The 20,757-nt window shown below is 37.4% G+C and overlaps 1 long non-coding RNA gene and 1 other non-coding gene across 3 annotated transcripts; one reads left to right on the plus strand and one right to left on the minus strand.

Annotated features, from left to right (window-relative positions):
- Nucleotides 1–4,999: 4,999 nt before the first annotated feature.
- Nucleotides 5,000–5,073, minus strand: Trnar-ucu (transfer RNA arginine (anticodon UCU)). The gene has a single exon. It is a non-coding gene; the product is annotated as a tRNA-Arg (tRNA).
- Nucleotides 5,074–10,266: 5,193 nt separating this feature from the next.
- Nucleotides 10,267–14,504, plus strand: LOC145770802 (uncharacterized). 2 transcript variants are annotated; one of them, XR_014289173.1, is made up of 3 exons: nucleotides 10,267–10,398; nucleotides 12,400–12,485; nucleotides 13,540–14,504. It is a non-coding gene; the product is annotated as an uncharacterized LOC145770802 (long non-coding RNA). The 2 variants fall into 2 exon arrangements; XR_014289172.1 differs by lacking the exon at nucleotides 10,267–10,398 and adding an exon at nucleotides 11,577–11,717.
- Nucleotides 14,505–20,757: the final 6,253 nt, after the last annotated feature.

Raw genomic sequence — 20,757 nt, forward strand, 5'->3', positions numbered from 1 at the left:
CTGGAATCTTAGTGGTTTTTTGGAATAGCTTACTTGATTGCTTTCAGGCAACTCCAGCCTCTCTTCAAGCAAAGCAGCAAAATCTCAACATTGCTTTAGCGTTGTGTGCCTCTTTGGCAGGATCTCTACAGACTTTCAGGGAACAATTCGCTAAGTTTGAGTCAGAGGCGCAGAAGCTCACTGGTGCCGGATTACCGACCAACAAGCACAAGAAGAATTGTCCGATATCGAAGGCGCGATGAGGATGTAAGCAGCAGCCGTACAGTTCCAGATGCAATGGATAATCAATCACCTAAAGACAGATTCCGGGTGGAAGTTTTCCTTGCAGTATATTGGACAGCCTACAATCTGCGCTGGAGCAACGTCGCAGGCATACACCCAATTGAACACACGGTTTAGTTTTTTGTGAAATCTGCATGACCTAACACCTGCGCAGATCCAAGAAAGTGCTGACAAACTTTCCAAAGCATATCCCCAGGATTTGGAAGACGGATTGAAAGATGAACTACCTCAGTTTTCAAAATTCGTAAAGCACATTGCTATTGATTGCTCCTCTCCAGAACTCAACTATTTCACTTTGATTAAAGAAAACAATATTGACACCACGTTTCCTAATATTGACAATTTGTTGCGCATTTATCTTTGTATGATGGTAACTAACTGGAGAGAAATCATTTTCAAAATTGAAGTTGATTAAAAACTATCTGCTAAACACGATGGGGCAAGAGCGGCTACACTACGTAGGCCTAACTGTTTTGAATATTGAAAATGACATTCTGAAGTCACTGAACTCATCTGAAATAATTGCCAAATTCGCAGAGATCAAAATGCGTCGAAAAGACCTTTGAATGATATTGTTGAAGTTCTATATTTTTCCTTGCAAATAAAACATTACATTAGACTTTTGTTCTTTTTGTTGTTGTAGAATGTAGATCAAATCTATAAAATATTCAATTACTTCCCGGGTATTATCTGTAGCCTACATCAAATCAATCTGCTACAGGCCCGCACTTTGTTAATCCGGCACTGCCTCCTACGCCTTCAGGGCTACTGTCTTTCGCACTCTCTCATTGGATGTAAACTGTACGTCTTGGTCTTTACGTTTCGCATCCAAACAAAAATAAATGACCATCCATCCATCCATCCAGTCAGCGTAAAAAACTCTTCGACTAATCCACACCAAAACTTGGAAAAGTCACCATTGCACGATAAGAATTTGGAACAAAGCGTTGTTGAACATTGAAGATCAATCAATCTTTGCAATGATCGTCGTCAGCAATACTTTCTAACTTGGCTTCGAAGGAATGAGTTATCCCAGGGGTGGGCAAACTTTTTGTACTGAGGGCCACATTTGAAAAATGTTGCAGCCGGGGGGCCGCACAATCTCATTACAAAGTAGGAAAATTTACCCGGTGTGTAAATAAACGCATATTCATATTAAACACAATTTTTTTTATTTCACACTCAATTAGGCCTACGTTTAAAGCTATGCAATCATCACAAAAGTTAATGAGACTTGTGCAACTGTTCACAGTTTTTCACAATCTTCTGCAAATTGGGAGCAAGTCTGCTGGTAGATATGCTCATAACACCATGCAAGTTGGTGTCTGTCAGCAAAGACCTGTTTTTCGACTTGTTTATTTTTAAACAAGAAAATGCTTGTTCGCATATGTATGTGGATCCAAACAGTGTCAAAAACTCAGGGAGCGTTCAAATAATTTTTGACCCCCCCCCCCCTTCCCCATGTGACGCCAACGTAACGTTTTTGTCACCCCCCCCCCTCCCCCACGTGACGCTTTTCCATTACAAAGCCCGTTTTGCCAGTTTATATCAAAATTATGACGTGGAAACACGTGCTGATAAAATATCTTGGTTTGTATGCACCTAAAGCTTACGTTTGAGACATGAAATTTTAGCTATATTCTTTTTTTGGATTAAAACGTTATGTAGCCTACTGAAAACGTTTAGTAGCCCACCGCCCAAAATGTTTCAATCCAAACCTTTCATTGTTTGGTTATGTATTGAAAGAAACATCACAAAAGCACAAAAGAAACCGCAAGGAAAGCTAAGCATCTTCGAATGGGGTCATCAATGCTTCAAAAATATTTCTATATATTGGAGCAGTAGCCTACTCTCGCTTGTGTGGTTCGAACTTGATGCATAATTGTCTTCTTCAGACTCGCACGTATGAATGTCTTCTACCTGTTGAGAGGTTTGTGTCAAAGTCATTTGGTTCTTTAATGAACATATGTAGGCCTAGGCTATGTAACAGTCATAGGCAGTGGCGTATGCAGGATTTTCTGAAGGGGGGGCATTGACAGTAGCGTAGCAAGGAATTTTAAAAGGGGAAGGGGGTTGACGACCGGTGGGCCTAGCCCAACGGCGTTTTCGCCAAAGACGACACCCAGCGGTGGAGGATCTGGGGGGCCTCCCCCAGAAAATTTAAAAAAATTACTTTGAATTTGGTGCATTCTGAGAGCATTTTCAACAAAAATGTGGGTATAAATATTCCTGTAAAATGGTGCTGTCAGGTTGCATAGCAAAAGGATAAGATCATGTTTTCTTTGGCATTTTTCGGAAATAAAGCTAAGTCTCTATGTTTTCTTGTTGCTGATTCCTGGCTGAGATGTTTGGTATTGGCAAAACTCGCTCTTGCAGTTTGTTTAAAATTAGGCAAGTTTTTTTTAGACTGAAAGCATCATTCCTAAGCATAAAGAGACTAAAAGTATCATTCTCAATATCGTGACGTCACACGCGTGCCAAAGGGGGGGTTGTAACCCCCCCTGGCTACGCCACTGGCCATTGATATCCCGGACGTCTTTATGATATCCCAGTATGGTTGTAGTTTAGACTTTATCCATTTCTTTCTCACTGTAATAGGCTTACAGAACTCTATGCTACATTGGCATACCTGGGGTGAGGTAGGTGGATTGGGCTATGTATTTCGTATTGGCTTAGTCAATAGAACAACATTGTTAATTGCTTTGACAGTGCAATCCAAAACATATTAAATGCTTTAGTCTACGTCGTTAACTACTAAAACATTTTTAAGGGGGTGGAGGGAGGGCATGGCCCAATGCTCCCCCCCTGCGTACGCTAGTGGTCATAGGTACACCTGCATACCTGTTCATCACCGTGTGTCGCTTTTTTGCTGCTTGACTCGGAAAGTAGGCACAAATAAACTACCGTACCGTACTCGTAAGCGTTACGTAACGTTTTGTTTGAACTCCCTCCCCCCAGATGGGACGCTAACGTAACGCTTTTCATAACCCCCCTCCCCCTCGATAGCGTTACGTAATATTTGAACGGTCCCTTAGCAGCAAAGTTTTTTAAGTTTGAAAACAAATCGTCAGACAATGACTTGTAAAAGTCAGGCAGTGAATCTGATTTAAACTTCTCTTTCAAGTCATTATTTGCTTGCAAGTCCAGCAGTTCCAGCTGTAAATCCTCAGGAGCCGAATAAACTTCTGTAGTAAATGGAGAGCTGAGCATATTAGACTGCGGTTCCAGGTTCTTTAAGTCTTGGAACCTTCTGCTGAATTCGATAGTCAAGGTATCCAACTGAACTTTATACTTTGCTGCAAGTTCACCAGAAATGTTTGCTTCTTGAAGCAAAGGAAAGTGACAAAACCTGTTGTTACGAGCTTGTTTGAGGAACAATGACAGCTTCATTTGGAATGATTTAATGTGGACGTACATCTCGTGTGCAAATAAACCATTGCCCTGAAGTTTTACATTCACGTTCAACTTTTCCATGATATCAATGGCAAACCCAAAGTCCAACCTCCACTCTTCATCAACTATGTTGGTACTAAAATCACATTGAATGCTTATGTGTGTTTACGCACTCAAACTGACGTGTGTGTGGTTACGCACTGAAAGTGAAGAGAAAAACACACTCGTAAAGGGAATAATATTTTGTCATGTCACCTGTTTAATTAAAACAATAAGGGATGAGTAAGAGTTTCTGCAAGTGCCGGCGGGCCGCATAAAATGGTCTCGCGGGCCGTAGTTTGCCCACCCCTGAGTTATCCAAAGAGCAGTAGCCTACTGTTAAAACTTTCACCTTCGAAGTAACCGTCAAAGTTCTTTTAAGGCGGCAAGGTGCTGGCATATTTCGACTTCGAGGTCAGAAATCTCGTTGCGACTTCTACTGACTTTCCAATCATCAAATGTTGGAAAATTGCGTAAATTCCTTTGTGAACTCTTATACTCTACAGATCTAATTTTGTCAGAAAGCCCTGAATTTTGTCATGTAGGCTACATCTATAATGGTAGCTAACACTTTTTCCTTGCATTTGGATGTTGAGCTGGTTCAAACTTGAAAAAATGTCTGTCAAGTAAGCCAATGCACCAATAAATTTGTTGTCGCCAAAGTGCTTACTCAACGGGGATTCGCGATTCGCGTTCTGGAAGAAAAATCTTGATTTCACCATGTAGTTCGAAAACTCGCGACAAAACAAGACCCCTAGAGAGCCACCGAACTTCAGTGTGATAAAGAAGAACAGAGTGTTCTGATCCCATCTGATCACAAACCGCTTTGAGTTGCAATCAGCAGAGTTGCAATCCACTTTGTGGTCGAAGTCCTAATTAGGTTGTGTACAGTAAAAATGTAACACACATACGCTGCTGAAATGAAACTGGTAGTCTACTTGCGTGGAGATAAAGGAAAAATACGAAAACTTACATTAAGCATAAATTTGAATCAAAATCGAATGCAACACTACCAGTTTTTTAATACCGTAACTGAAAAAATGAAGTTTGCTTTAATTTATGATTCAATAAATTTACCCCCTCGATAGGTGATATTTACCCCCAGGGGGTTGAATTGAATTTATCGTGCAAAGTTGAATGACTTGTCAACTAAACAGATGCTTTTCTTTCAGACTATAAAAATCTGTTTTGAAAGTGATTTAATAGATTCCCAATGAATGAATTATTGTATCAGAAATATATTTTATGATGTAAAGAATTATATCTAAATAGCCTAGGCTACAATCATCTCTGCCGGGACTCAAACCCGGAACCTCTGGATTAGAAGTCCAGCGCGCTAATCCATTGCGCCACAGAGACACAAGAACAACTTCAATGGGACACATTTTTATCTTTTTCTAAAATGCTTGAATCAGTTGTAAGAAATTAAAAGGCTAATTTGCATATTTTGAAGTATCTGAAACGAAAATAAAAGACCAGTTAGAAGAAAGTGGCAAAACCTTAGGCTATAAAGTTTAACGCTTGCATTACATAACCACTCATTTAATTAAAAACGGATGCTTGCAGGTGATCGAGGCTACAAGGAAGTATTCTGCGCCGCATTAAATATACTCTCTGAGGCAACATTTTATATATGAACACTGCTGAACTGCATCTCAAAACATTGGCTGCATGAGATATTGCCTAAACTTTAACCCTTAAACAATTAGCTACGGTTATTGTGAAGAAGGGAGAGTTCTTCCTGGCTATCAGCATAAGGCTGAGCACTCACTAGTACAGCGAGAAGTTGCGATTCGCTAACCATAACGGTGTAGCTTCCACGCTAGCTATTTAGACCATCCAATCAACTTTATATTTCTCGGCAGCCGATTATAGCAAGAATTGATAGCGATAGACAACGTGTTTTGCCCATGAGGCTAGGCTCGTCAGTATCGCACCACTAATTCAGCTTTGTGCTGATAGATTGATGATTGATTGATTGAATCTTTATCCTCTGACTGGGAAAGCTTCTTGCAGAGCTCCTGGCAGTTTCGCATAGTTGTAGAGGCTTTAAATCAATGACGCAGGCCCGGTCACCAAGATTGGCAGAGTGAAGTTTCCGATTGTTGAAGTTTTGTTGCCGGGGAACTATTCCATCCATTAGATGCTGCTGAATGGAGAGCAGTCCTTAGTATAGCCAGGAAGAACGCTCCCTTCTTCATAATGCCCCCCTTGGTGCATGATTTGGGGCACGAAGATTTTCAATCAACACTTTTAACTGCCAAAGCTATCTTAGAGAGAGCATTGTAGGCTACATATAAATTATTCACTGACGATTAGTTGGCCTTGCGCCAGCCATTCCAAGATGGGACTTGTTGGTGTCCTAATAAGTTGAATGACTTGTCAACTAAACAGATGCTTTTCTTTCAGCCTATATAATCTGTTTTGAAGTGGTTGAACAGATTTCCAATGAAAAAATGTTGTATTAGAAACATATTTTATGATGTAAAATAATACATTTATATAGGCTACATTTATCTCTGCCGGGACTCGAACTCGGAACCTCTGGATTAGAAGTCCAGCTTGCTAGTCCATTGCGCCACAGAAAGACACGAATAATGTTAATGGGACATATTTGTATTTTTTTCTAAAAAGCTTGAAGGAGTTGTAAGAAACTAAAACCAGATCCAGGGGGTATGTTTTGGGCCACGACCCGGGATAATATAATGAGTGCAAATATTTATAATGGTCAAAGACAAACTTGACTTGTATAAAATTATCACAATTAGTTTGAACCCAATAATTTCACGTTCAACAGGAATCAAACCCCCAACCTTTGGCTTAAAAGTCAACGCAAATCTACTGCAGGCTATTTCTGAAATGTGTTCAGTAGGCCTAGGACTCTTTCTTCAGGTGACCGGTCAATTAGGCTATGCAAGCTAATTTTTAATACACTTATTGTGACTTTAAAATGTCGCATACAACATTAGTTGAGTCGACAAAATAAAAACAAGAAATTAGCCACTTCCGCCTTTTATAAAACGATTTCATTTCGTAACCAAAACTTTTCCTGTGCCGCTCGCTTTTAAGCCTTTTGCTCAACTAGCCTAAGTAACTTGTCGGCCTAAGTTGATAAAATGAGTTCATTGCATCTCTTTAGTTTTCCGAACGTTTCACGACGAACGAGCAGCCACCCTTAGGCTACACTAAACTGCAATGGCTTTTGACAATGAGTGAGCAATAGCTATATTTCAGGCTGAGGAAAAATGTTTTGGTAGAATAGCCTACGTTGAGCATAAAACGTGTTTGAACTATGTAGGCTATGGTGGAACCGTTTAGACGGAACTTGGGGGTCTATTAATTTACTACCCCCAGTTTGGTGACTTTTCAGCAGCCCATTTTCAAACTGTCATGCAGTTTGAAAATGGGCTAACAAGGCAACAAGACTTCAGCAATCGGAAACTTCACTCTGTCAATCTCGGTGACCGGGCTTGCGTCAGTGATTCAAAGCCTCTACAAGTATGCGAAACTGCCAGGATTAGCCTAAGCTCTGCAAGAAGCTTTCCCAGTCCGAGGATAAAGATTCAATCAATCAATCAGTTCATCAAACGACAATCCATAGAACGGTAAATTAGCGTTTGGCTTAAAGCAGGGGCGGCAACTTCTCTAGTAGGCGGGCCAGATATGGGAAAATAAAGTAAGCTACTTGGCGGCCGGATTTCTGAATCGATACATCAATCGCGTATTTATCCACCTACAAAAGGCATAAATCGTATTTAATGTAAACTATAAGTTTAGGGCATAGAGACCAAAAGCAGTATTTAGCAGTTTTCCGGGCTGCTTTGACTTTTACGAATAGGCTACATTCTGCTGCTTAACAAGTCTTCTGTCCGGTTATGTTCCTCTTGTTTTCCGTTCCGCTGTTGATAAAGTACCTACTACGTACCATAGCCTGCCTGTTTTGTCGCATAATGATGGCAAATGTTGTATGGTACTTTTTAAACGCGCCAACACTTTTATTGCACAGCAAACATGGTAAATGCTAGAACCTATATATATAAATACTCTTTCTTTGTTGTAATTGTGTAATGGTTCACCTTTTTGAAACCCATTCTTGTTTTTCCTTAGAGCTCATGCTTTAGTTCCATCCTTGTCAATTCTATGGTCAGGTTCTAGTGTTTATCAGAAAACATTCTGCTTGCTTGCCGACTTGTGAAAAAACGTAGCCTACTTGGGCATCAAATCTTTGTTAAATTCACGACACTCCTTGTCAACTTCACGTTTCTTGGCAAAATCCATGGCTAAAAAATTATTGTATTCTAAATCTAATTTTAACCGAAAACAAAGAATCTAAAAAAAAACAAAAAAATTTTAAATAGCGTTGAATATTGCTACAGTAGTTGTATGCTAAAAATAGATCGGAATAAAATGTTCAACAACAGTTACAAGGAATGCTCTCCAATAATCTTCTGGCTCAGTATATGGCCTCTTAATATTCAACGTTAGCTCCCCATGCTGTTCCACAGCTATTGATTTCCACGTGGGAATGCGAGCAGGGATTTTCAGTTATGATGAACATCAAGTCAAAAAATCGAAACCGACTAGATGTGCCCGGAAATGACTTTCTTTGCGCTGTTAGCAAATTTACACTGCGCACCGACCAATTGGTGGACAGTAAGCAAAAATCTCATTAAATTTAGTTGTGGTGCTTTAGTATTATTTTAGTACGCCAATATTATTCTTCTGATTAAAATACGACTCGATCAAATTAGTTGTTCTTTAAGAAGTGGTACGCTTGGCAGTACAGAGCGTCCAAGTGGTACGAGGTCGTGAATAGGTTGGGAACCCCTGGATGCTGCTTTACAAGTCTTTTGTCCAGTTCTGTTCCTCTTGTTTGCAGTTCCGCTGCTGATAAAGTACTACCATAGCCTGCATGTTTTGTCGCATAATGACGGAAAATGTTGTGCGGTACTCTTTCAACACGACAACACTTTTATTGCACAGCAAACATGGTAAATACTAGAACCTGTTACACTTTCTTCCTTGTAATTGTGTAAGCCTAATGGTTTACCTTTTTGAAAACCATTCTTTTTTTTCCTTAGAGCTCATGCTTTAGTCCCATCCTTGTCAATTCTATGGTCAGGTTCTAGTGTTTACCAGCAAACATACCGCTTGCTTGCCGACTTGTGAAAAAAAGTACTTGGGCATCCAATCTTTGTTAAATTCACGACACTCCTTGTCAACTTCACGTTTCTTGGCAAAATCCATGGCTAAAAAAAATATTGTAAATTCTAAACCTAATTTTAACCAAAAAAGAAAACAATCTAAAAATACAAAAAAACTAAAAAATAACTAACGATCACTATTATTTGTGTCCGTTCCGGCCTTAATAATTAAACTAATCACTAATCTGCCAAATTTCACATTGATCTATTTTTCGGCTTGCGTTCCAGGCAAGGTTTGAGACCAGCGTTGCCAGATTCTCAAATGGGTTTATCACCAGAAATGTCGGCAAATTTCACCACATTCTACAAAATTACATCAAATTTTATAACCTTAGAAATCGTAGCTGTGAACCTGAAACAACACAATGTCGTTTCATTAATGATATTTTACGCATACCGTACTTTGTTAAAACATGCTTGAGGCCGAAATAAGTTAGGCTATTAAGTTGAAAGAAAATTGGCACGGCCGCAACAAAGACTATTCAGAAAAATTTAAGATAAAAAGGAAATGAAAAAAAGTTTCATACAGCAATAAAAACAGCAACATATATTCAGGTAATAGCTTTGTTAGCCTATACAGAAGGGGTTCCCAACCATTTTTACACCGTGGCCCCCTTTGAAAATTTTGAAAAATTAATAACCCCCTTATTTTTTCAACCTTTTGAAAAAACTAAGAAACGTCATTTTAATTAAAAAACTTGTTTATACAGTAGGCTAACCGGTACTAGTATTTTTTATTAAATTTTAATTTATTTCTTTTGTTATGTAGTGTTGGAGTGGACTTAAAGATGATAAATAAAAAAAATATTATTTTTCCAATTTTTCCATGGCCCCCTTGAAAAAGACTCACGGCCCACTAGGAGACCATGGCCCCCAGGCTGGGAACCCCTGCTATACAGCTTTAGCTGATATTTTCAAGATTTGTATAATATAAACAGCCTATAGACACCTTCTATGAAGATCGGCCATGGTTCGTTATCAAGACGTCACTTGACTAAAAACCGAAAACAAACTATCAAAGAACACAAAGAAAACAATGAACTAAAGAGTATCAAACAGTCACTACTATATGAGTTATGTAACAACTAACAAGTAGCGGGGGATTGCAGCATACTGTTGCCGCCGGCCACATTATCATGTAAGACTGGAAGCTGCCTGCAGCCCGCTCAAAACCCCGTCTCAGGCCTGGTCCAGGCCGCGGGCCGTGTGTTGTCTGCTCCTGGCTTATGGCGTAGGTGAAGAGTCGAGACATTATAGAAATCAGACCTAGCAGCTTTTTCATTCAAAGCCAATCAATTTTATACTTTTAAACAATAACAATCACTTTTTGTACCGTATCTTAAATCAGGTTTACATTTTAAAGTTTGACGTTTGCAATTTTTTTACGTTAAAATAACATGAAATCTCTGTTAGTTGTTGTACTTTGTCTTGGAATACTGTCAACCAAACTTCACACCGCCTATTCAAAGACCAACAATAAGTAAGTGTTCCCAATGGATGTTTTTTCAAGACAAGTATTTAATGCATTTTTCTGAAGTTTTTAAAGATTTTCAATGTTTTGTTTCAACATCAGAGCTTTTAGGTTACCTGGCCCTGTATTTTTGAATCACACATGCCCAAAATTACAAAATTTATTTAAACTCCAAAATAAGCCTAAAAGTAATATTTTCTAGCAGACTTACGTTAAATTGTCATAGTCAAGCAGACCTACGTAAAAATCTACGGGAAACAGTTTTGAGGGAAGACCAAGATTTTCAAAACTTAAACTCTCGCGCGGCCAAATTTAATAATTTGTTGCGGAAAAGTCCAAATAAGCAGAAACGAGGATGAGGCTTTTTGAAAGTTTTTTCTTTTTTTTAATTGGCCACTTCCTTTAAAATGAAGTCGCACTTTTCCATCTTCACGACCTTTACACGAGGAAGCATCCAATAAAATTACAAGCGCGAGTTGTTCATACTTGAGTGAGAAATTGCGTTGAGATACAGATTTGAATTTTTGTAATTTAAAAGAAAATTGTTGTGATTTGAGGTTTTAATGTTGTAACTTTGCATTACAATAAATAAATTCCATCTTATACTGTAAGCATTGTACTATTCAGTTCAGTTGTTTTTACTTTTGACTATCACAGCAATAACAATACACGTCAATATAGCAAAGGTCGAGAAAAAGGTAGAAGCGCTAAAACGCGTACGTTAAAACGTGCTTGTCACCGAAATAATGTGTATTATTTAAACCCGTTCCAAAATTTCGTCTTGGATGGAAGTATTTTTACTAAAATTCAATACTTGATAGAAAGCGAAAAAAATTAGATATAAAGAGCACAAGACTTTGATAGAAGCAAAGAGACAGACCAAAATCAATTGAAAGACTACACGAGAAAAGACGGAAATCTGAAAAGATTGACAGCGAAGAATTCTTTGGATAAATTGCATGGAAGAAATACGATTGACTCCTGGAGAGAGAATAAGAGTTTCTACCAAAAATAAACAGTTTTCATTTTTCGAATAAGCTACTGTAATTATCGATTCGTCAATAGACAAGAATGCGATGTTGATTTCTTGTTATTAAATTTAACTAAATTTTATTTTTAGCCGATTCAGCTTAAAAGATTGAAAAATCTGCATTCTTTTAGATTATGTACTCAAAACTTGCATTTCAGATCAGACAAACACGTTAAATTTAAACATTTAAGGTTACCTTAAATTATTAACTCAATATGAAATATATTTTAATCTTTGCGCTCTGTGCTGTAATATTATCAAGCCAATTTCAACTCGGCCTCTCAGATAGCGAGAACAAGTAAGTACCATTTGAAACACAGCTTTTCCAAAGTTGTTTATTGCCATGTTCAAGGCAATGCTGGTTGAAAGATTTACATTACGCACATAGAAATACATGAAGACCAAACGCGAAGCCCAAGTTCAAACATGTCATTCAATGTGTTGTCAAATGCGCATGGCCTCGGTTGTTGTCAAAATGGTTAACTTCAGATAACTATCAGGAAAGGACCACTGACAAAAAAATTCAAGTTGAATGTTCTCAATCGTATGAACAAAATTTTGACACGAGATCTTTGAAAAACAATCAACAAAAACACCTGCAAAGACTTTTACTGTTCTAACTTGCGGCCTACTTTTAAAATTTAGTCGACTACATTGAAGACTATTAACTGTCCTTTTAAAATAATCACTTTTAATGAAAAAAAATAAATATATTACTCAGACAGCCACTTCATCTGGTTCAGATTTTTACCAGATCTAGACCAGATAAGGTGGCTGTCTGGGTACTTTGTTATTTTGGCTGTGTCTTTACAAAACATTTGAAGTCATGCCAATTATGGGAACAAGCGCTTCGATGTCTGTTAGTCTTTCGCTGTTTCCCATTAAGTGCTATGTTATATCTGTAGTTATGCAGGCTAATAATAGTAAACTAATGTTATCAGAATAGTCTCAAAAATCGATTGTTATTTGAATCTTTCCAGTGAGGAAGTTTTGGGCGTCGCCAACGAGACATCGGAATGGATTTTATCTGATGAAGACACCAGCGACACACGCCGTACGGGTAATGGTAAGTCTGTTGATAAATACGTTCATTTGTAACTTCATCCACGATGCATGGTTAGAACTATGCTTGATGTACTGTAATAGTTTGTCCCTTGCTCAATTATTTGTTTGACAAAAGACCTCTTCAAATTGATCAAAGGATTGCCTTTTTGGCTGGGTTCAAGTTTATCACGTAAATGGTTACCATACACAAATAAATAACTTTGCAATTATTGCTGATTGTATAAGTCTAAAAGAACTTTGGAAGCTTCTAACCAAAATCTATGAATAAGCTTAAAGTTTTTGTAGCCTACGCATTTTCTTAGTTGTTAAAAGATAAGCCAGTTACAACTTAGGTTCTAGATCAGGGGTGACGAACCTTTTTGCGGTCGCGGGCCACTTTGTCAATTAGGCCTACACATGAGTTATCGGGCCACACAACTTTTTAATCGTAACCTACTATGAAATCTGTTAGAAGCGACTCAAGATATTATTCATGAAGAGTAACAAACGGCAGATGAAAGTAATAAAACCCACACAGTTGAAATTATCTTACGCAGAATCGAAACATACAACAGTAAAAAATAAAAACAAATCAACTTGAGCAAAAAGGATAGAGGAACAGCTACTTGCACTGATAATGAAGACAGTTTAATTTTCGACGCGTTTGCTTTCATATGTGTATGATTTCTTCTTTTTTTGGCTCTATCCTTTTTGCTCAAGTTGACTAAATGTTTCGACCATTATGCTCAGAAACAAAAGCTTTCCTATTTTCTAACTTTAAACCCTCGAAGTTAGTGTATAGGGCAAGAAAATAGCAAAGGAAAGGTGTACCAGTGAAGGCATAAAACAACTTTGAGATATCTTTTGTCTTTCATGCATGAGCGATTGTGAAATTGTTTTGCGGGCCTCACAAAATTCTTTGACGGGCCGCAGGTTCGTCACCTCTGTTCTAGATTAACGTATGGGGATTGTTGGTGTGTTTTTACGGCTGTACTTACTGGATTTCAATTTTGTTGGTATGGCAGCTTTTTAAGAACAACAATTTTTTTAAAAAACTTTTGTTTTACTTATTGCAGAAGACGCAGAATTTGATGTTGAAAAGTGGCTGAATACGGACGAATGATCTCATATTCTTTGTAAACTATACCATCGTAACTCTTGCATTGATCAAAATTTTTGATTTACAATATGGCTATTTTGCATCTTTCTAAATGGAATCGGTAATTTCAAAGGCAATCAACTCTTAAACTTAAAAGATCTAACAAAATATGTAATTCAAAATTTTGACCGAGTTGGCTTGTGTTAATGATCATTTACGAAAGTCACTCGAAAAACTACAAGATGCACTGTGCTTGAACATTGAGAGTTTTGCTCTTTTCAACTTGTACAATTCGATACTAGCCATATTTTTTATATGTCGACCCAATATGTTTGTTATGCTCAAAAATTACCTATTTTCGACCCACACTAAAGTTACGAGGAGGTTTTGTTGTACTTTAAGTGCAAGTACCGCTTTACCTTATCGCCAAAGCTTATCTAACCTTTTTTTAAATAAAAAAAGGGTAGGCTACTGCCAAAAATATTGCTTGGACGTTTCTTTAAGGGACTGTGCAAATGTGGCGAAATATAATCTCGTCCCATTTTCACTACACATGTGATGTCACTCTTTGATGCTTTGTCTTGAATATATTTTGTAATTCCGTAACTAACAGCACAGAAGTCAAAAGATGTTATCTTCTTGCATACTTTTTGTATGATGTAACAAATGAATCTTTACCATTGCTATTGCAAAAACGAAAAATATTTGTTGAAAGTTTAATAAAACATTAACAAAAAGGAGGCTGTGCTAAAAAATTACCTCAACGATTATTTTCTACTCACTTTACAACCTTTCACAGTAAGTCATCATCCGGAAAATGGAGTTTAAAACAAAGTGACTTATTATTGTCTTGGTGATAGCCTAACATATATTTGCTTTCTGCCGGTGTAATTTTCCGTTGTAATATGACGGCTGATATGTAAATAAAACCATATTCATTAGTAGGGCGTCATTGTTATTAGCAGGAAGATGATGATAGTTTCCCGTAAAATTTCGTGCTCTCAACTAATGGGTAATTACATTTGGCGTGCACCGGATTTGAAAAGTTTGGAAATAGGATTTTGTTTACGGAAGGAAATCTGACTCAGCAAAGAATCCAGCATATGCACGACTCTTCTTCTACCGTGTTCAAGTAAATATCAAAACGAGTGGTTTCCGCGCATGATTTGCCAAAAGCAAACGATAAGGAGGTAGCCTACTTGCTGAAGAGTGCGTTAAACATTTGCAAAATAATGAAACAGAAGTAAATGTTTGTAGAACCGATTTTTTCCCTTGACGTTTAAAAAAAACTTGCCCTATTGTGTCACCATTTATTGACAATATGAAAGGTGTTTTTCCACTTACGATGAAAGTTATTACAGTTACAAATAATAAAATGCGCAGCAGTACTTCCATCCCAACACCTATTTTTGAATTGAAGTCTTCCTTGTAAAAACGACTAAAACTAATAACACGTTTGACGTCTGTTCATTCAAATGTTTATTAATAATTATGCAACTACTCTTTATGAAATGTTCATTTATAAACATTCAGTAGCCTATATAAAAATATAGGCTAGGCTACTTTGTGCCACATTGCTGTTACCAACAAATGCACATAAACAATTCACTACATAACTGCCCTTTGAATATCGTGATATACTGTATTTACATAAAAACACAATTGAACAATAAATGCTTTTAATACTACAAACAGTGCTCAATGATATTAATATAATATAAATATAATATTATACTAATAATAATATACTGTACAATTATACAATGAATAATTTGATATAAAAACACATGCTTGAAAACAAGACCATAAAAGCAATTTAAAGCCAAGCCATTGATTAGTCGATAAGCTTTCGTTTCGTAGACTGATTGTTTTGCACAAAGTTGCAAAAGCATACTTGGAGTCTGCAGTTAGTCTTCACGGTGCAATGTATAGTCATACAGCACGCTTGTAGAGTCTCATCCAATTCAAGGTATTTGTGAGCTGTTGTCTACAGAAAACGTGTTGCTGTGTCTACGTAAGGATTCTCTTGTGACGTCGTATCAATTATAACGTTGGCAAATGTAGTGGAAGCATAAGCTGTAGAAAGTCTTTCAGTGTTGCCAACGTCTTCATATGTATTTGCTGAGAATCCTCCTATATTTATTGGGTCTTGGTATGGGCTTTCCAGTGATTTCTCGCCACCTGTAGTGTTGGAGACAGTACTGGAAAAAGCAAAAGGTGATGTAACATCTTCATATGCGCTTTTCAGGGGTCTTTTCATGGTTGGTGGGCCTACATATGGGCGCTTTAGTGTTGTCTGCCCACTTGTGGCGTTGGAGAATGTACTAGAAGAATCAAAATATGATGTAGAAAGTGTTTCGATGTTGCCAGTGTCGTCATATGCGCTTTCTGGGGGTGCTCTCATGATTGGTGAGTCTACGTATGGGCCCTCTAAAGATTTTCTACCAGCTAGGGTGTGGGGGAATGTGGTTGAAGGATAAGCTAAAGAAAGCGTCGCGATTTGGCTAACGTCTTCATATTGATTAACTGGGATTTCTTTCCTAACTTGGGATGGTATCACATATCTTTTATGACCTTCCATAGCATACAGCGGTGCAGGCATAAAAGGTTTTTCCTTGCGTGGTACGATGGGCTTGTCGTCAAATGGTTCCTTACTTGAAGAGGTGACAGAGTTAGAAGCATTATTCCTGAAAAATAAAATACGAGATTTTCTTAAACAAGAAGCTTTGCTTTAACGATAGAGACCCAGAATATTTTATGGCGGTTTAGGTAAAATATTGATGTCCTCAAAGTTGACCTTCCCAAGGCTACTTTTTACTAGCTTAGGCTATATTTTTCATGTAGGTCTACCAAATAAAAATTAAACATAGATTTTTTAGTATACTGTAAATCTCGAATTGAAAACGTTAAGGCTATTGACATACAGTAGGCTGTGTAGGCCTAAGTGACAATTGGAACAACAATTGAGCAAGGCATTCTGAGAAAACCAGAGTTAGAAGTGGGCCACTAGCAGTGGGTTTGCTAGCAATATTGTTACACTTTCTGAATATAGCCCCCCCTGAGTATTTCCGCCCCTCTGAAAGTCAACAGCGCCCCCTAGGAGCGGTAACGCTCGTTAAGAACCATTGCGTTAGGTGAATATCATGAAATTAAGCGAACGAAACAAGCAGAAATTCTTTGCAAATTCTTTGTAGAAAATTTGCTTGTTTTTTTGATTTTGAGGGAGATAGCCTCAGTGACTAAGTGCCTCTCCTTATATCCCATATCCGTTACTGCTTTGAAAGATATAGACTTACAACAAGTAAAGCGTAATCCTCATTTGTACGTATTTAGTGCATGGCAGCAATTGTTTCCACTGTAATCAATTTATGCTAAAAACATATATTCAACTTTTCGACACTGGACAGTCGTTTTGGACGTGTGTTCTTGCAACCGGTAGCGACCTTTTTGCGATCCGGTACTGGGTCGCGATCTGGTGTTTAAGGATGCACCTGGTTTAGAACAGATGTTATTGTTCTTTACTATAGTTTTCATGAACTTTCACGCGACGTTGTTGATGCTGTAGGGCTTAGTTTGTTCATCTGTAAACTTCACTGGACCCCTACTAACTTGACAAAAGTAAATGAAAGTAATTGTATTGTTCATGAAAACTCAAACGTTACTGACTATAGTATGGCGAGTGAGTGGAATAAGTTGATTTATTATAATCAAACTAATGTAAGTTTTTCAAATAATAACGTACGGTTCTTCTTCAATTGATTTTTGTCGTCGATAGCAACATATTCCGAACATAGCCATGATGACAAGTAGAGCCAGAAATGCCACAACTATCCACACGATGAAGCCAAGTTCACCTGGAAAGTCATTCAAATATTGTTTCTAAGATTTAACGCCTAACCTTGGATTGGGGATAGAAATCGCTGAGGAATTGAAATGCTTCTGCTGTTACCAATAAAAAATAATAGCGTAGGCCTACACAGCAACGAAAAATTTACATTAAACAAGAAAAAGAATAAAACATTTTGGGAAGACAAACAAATTTGCCCAAATTTTGTCGTTTGAAAATATATATTAAAAACGTAACATGTTACAATTTTTCCAAATAACTAGACATTTTTGACCAATTTGCAACTTTTTTGTAGCAGGGTGCCCTGCATTCCCATCTCTTACTGCTATGAACAAGAACATAAGAAGTTAAAAGGAAAAGTAACGAAATGTAAGTATAAATATAGTTTAGAAAAACACTTGTATATTACTGTAGAAGCAAACGTGAAGTTCTTCGTTGTATAAGCACGAAAGCAATGCAAGACGTGCCATGTCAACAACAAAACCTTATAAAGACACCAAGCAAACGAGACGTGAATTAATTATTATCTATGAAAACAAAACCACACTGAACAAGGCAACAAACATGTCATTAACAATATCGGAGTGCGGTGTTTACGAAGAGAATTTAGTGTAATTAGATATTTTTTAAACTGTTCCAACAAACAGGAAGTTTCAACATATGGTCATGCACGCATTGTTATGATGCTACCTGCACCACAAACGTCTAAAAAAATATCTCACTAGAAATGTTACAAATACAAAATCAGTAGGCTTACTGGCTTAGTATTTTCAATAAATAAAAGTTTCTAATCACCAACAAACCTGGTTGTCTAGCTGTCTCATCCAAATCGGCGACAAGAAGTTGATTTTGAAAATAAATTAACACAGTTAATGTACGTTATTGCTACAATAAGTTTGTAGCTTTGTAGCTAGCCTAAAGTTTGGAAATCAACATAATAAACACATGTGCGCTTATCGTTTACACAAGGGGAAGTATATCTTTTTCAACTTGGTGTGATGTCACACATAGATTTAAATATTGAACTGCTACAGTACTACGTTAGATTCCACTTAAATATTTATTTTATAGGTCTACAGTTCTATAAAATCTTTCTATTCTTTTTACCACAACAACAAACACCTCAACTCATTAAACTCTTTAAAGCAGCAGCCTACAGGTTTAGCAAAGCAATACATACTTGTTGAAATTGTTTTCCAAGTGGTGGCCACAAGTTCATTATTGCCTTCTGTCTTGGCTGCTACTGCGATTCTGTATGAAGTGCTTGGTTCCAACAAAGGGTTGATGTGGATTACGCCCCATGGTGACATAGATAAAAGTCCACTTCCGATTTCGAACTGAAAAGTATTAAAACTGTGGTAATTATACTATATTGCTCTCTTCTAATTTGAACAATATACTTTCTTAGATATAAAGAAGAGAAAATGAAACGTGCCTAATATAAAGTAAGCTATAGACAAGAATGTGGATATTTTGGACCGACTTTTAAAGTTTGTTTTCCACATCCGCTAGTGAACACAAGCTTCTGTTATTGTTTTCATAAAGTGTCTTTTTAATGTTTTTATGTTTACATTATGATTTTTTAAAGTAGGCTGATCATTGTACGCTACTTTCATAAAAAACATATAATTGTGGAAAAAGTTAGCTTAACTAAAAAATAGTTGAATAATTCTGATGAGTCTACAAATGCCTTCATTTCAACGCAATAATTAACATGAAATAATATCTAAGACTCACATTAATGTCTTTATTTTCTGTTGCTCTTCGAGATCTTGTTCCTAGATCCACTCTCACACCCTCCGCATCCGTCCAAAGAGCCACACATTCACCAAAGCCTACATCCGATGAGTTTGCAGTGCAGGTCTCTTTCATTGTCAGGTCGGGAGATGCTGCGCCCTCCCCCTTAGTCAAGTAGACACCAAAAGACTCAATGGGTCCGTTGATATCGGAGAAGGTTCCAGAAGGAAGAGTGAAGTATAAATTGGTAGGGGAGTTGTCATAATTGGAAGACAGCCAGATAAATTCATCAGGTGTTGATGGTGCTGAAAATTCACCATACAAAATCTTAAAAGTGTTCATACGTGGCAAGATACGTTGTCTAAAATTAAGACCAACACGTAAACAACACAATACTTAACTTTAAAATAAATGCTATAACTACACAGCTTCAAAATATTTTGCTACGTTACCCGAGTTTTTTGAAGTGTACTCACGTGCAGTTAACGTTCTGAACGTTTCTACATACGATGAGGACTTATCAGGCATCCCATCTATACCGATGATCAGAGCACGCATTGTTATGGTGTAGTCAGTAAAAGGGGCAAGGTTGTCAAGTGTGATTGTTCTTTTAATGCTGTTTATCTTTTGAACAGGCTAAAAAAAGACAAAATGGTTCAATTCATTGCTTAATGCATAATGATTCGTACAATCGGCAGGATTAAATTAATTGATTAATATTTACTTACTTCAACGTCTCTCTGCATTTCATAAAAGTGAACGTTACCAACAGGGTCTTCCCACGTTAGCATCAACTTTTTTTGACTAGAAACTCCGAACACATTTGGTTTCTCTGGTTCTGCATGCAACAATACGTAACCCATTGAGGTTATAATTTAACATATAGGCCTACGTTGAAAACAACGGGCGCGCACTCAATCATCCGCAATAATAAAGTGTGAATTGATTCCAAAACTGCCAAGGCGATACACAAAGCAAAGTCTTACTTGAGTTAGCGTTGACAACACTGGAACGGCTATCTAAGCCATTACTGGTGACAACAACAGATATGGTGTAGTTGTGACCAGGTACTGCTGGTATTTGGCCGCTGGTGTCAACAAACTTAACTGAGACACTACCACCTGGACTGGTCGATGTATTGGTTGTGCTGACGTAATGAATCTGTAGAAAGAAACAGACCTAATTGATAAATACTTTTCTTCACCAAAAATAAAGACTTTCAAATGCAGAAGCGCAATTTGTGAATTCAGGTATCCTGCAGAAATTATAAGTTATAGTCCTTTTCCGATTGTTAAGTTCGCAAAGTACTTCGGTAATGGAGTGTCTTTATCATTTATAAAAAGGATTGTAGGCCTATCTTAGAAGAAAAAAATCAAGCATTCAGTTGGAGCTTAGATTCCGAATTCCGCAACTATAGTTTACAATAAAATGCCCAAATCCCCTGTTAACATTGTTCCTACATGCATTGGTATTACAAGATCGCTTTGTAGGCTACAGCTTGAATGCATTCATTTGTACACACTTAACAGTTAAATAGAATGATAGTCTCATATTTTTCACCCCAAATACACAAATATGTGACACACAGTTTATCAGCTCATCGAAAAAGAA

Source organism: Aplidium turbinatum, chromosome 5 (genome assembly GCF_918807975.1).
Source record: "Aplidium turbinatum chromosome 5, kaAplTurb1.1, whole genome shotgun sequence".
Taxonomy (NCBI): Eukaryota; Metazoa; Chordata; class Ascidiacea; order Aplousobranchia; family Polyclinidae; genus Aplidium; species Aplidium turbinatum.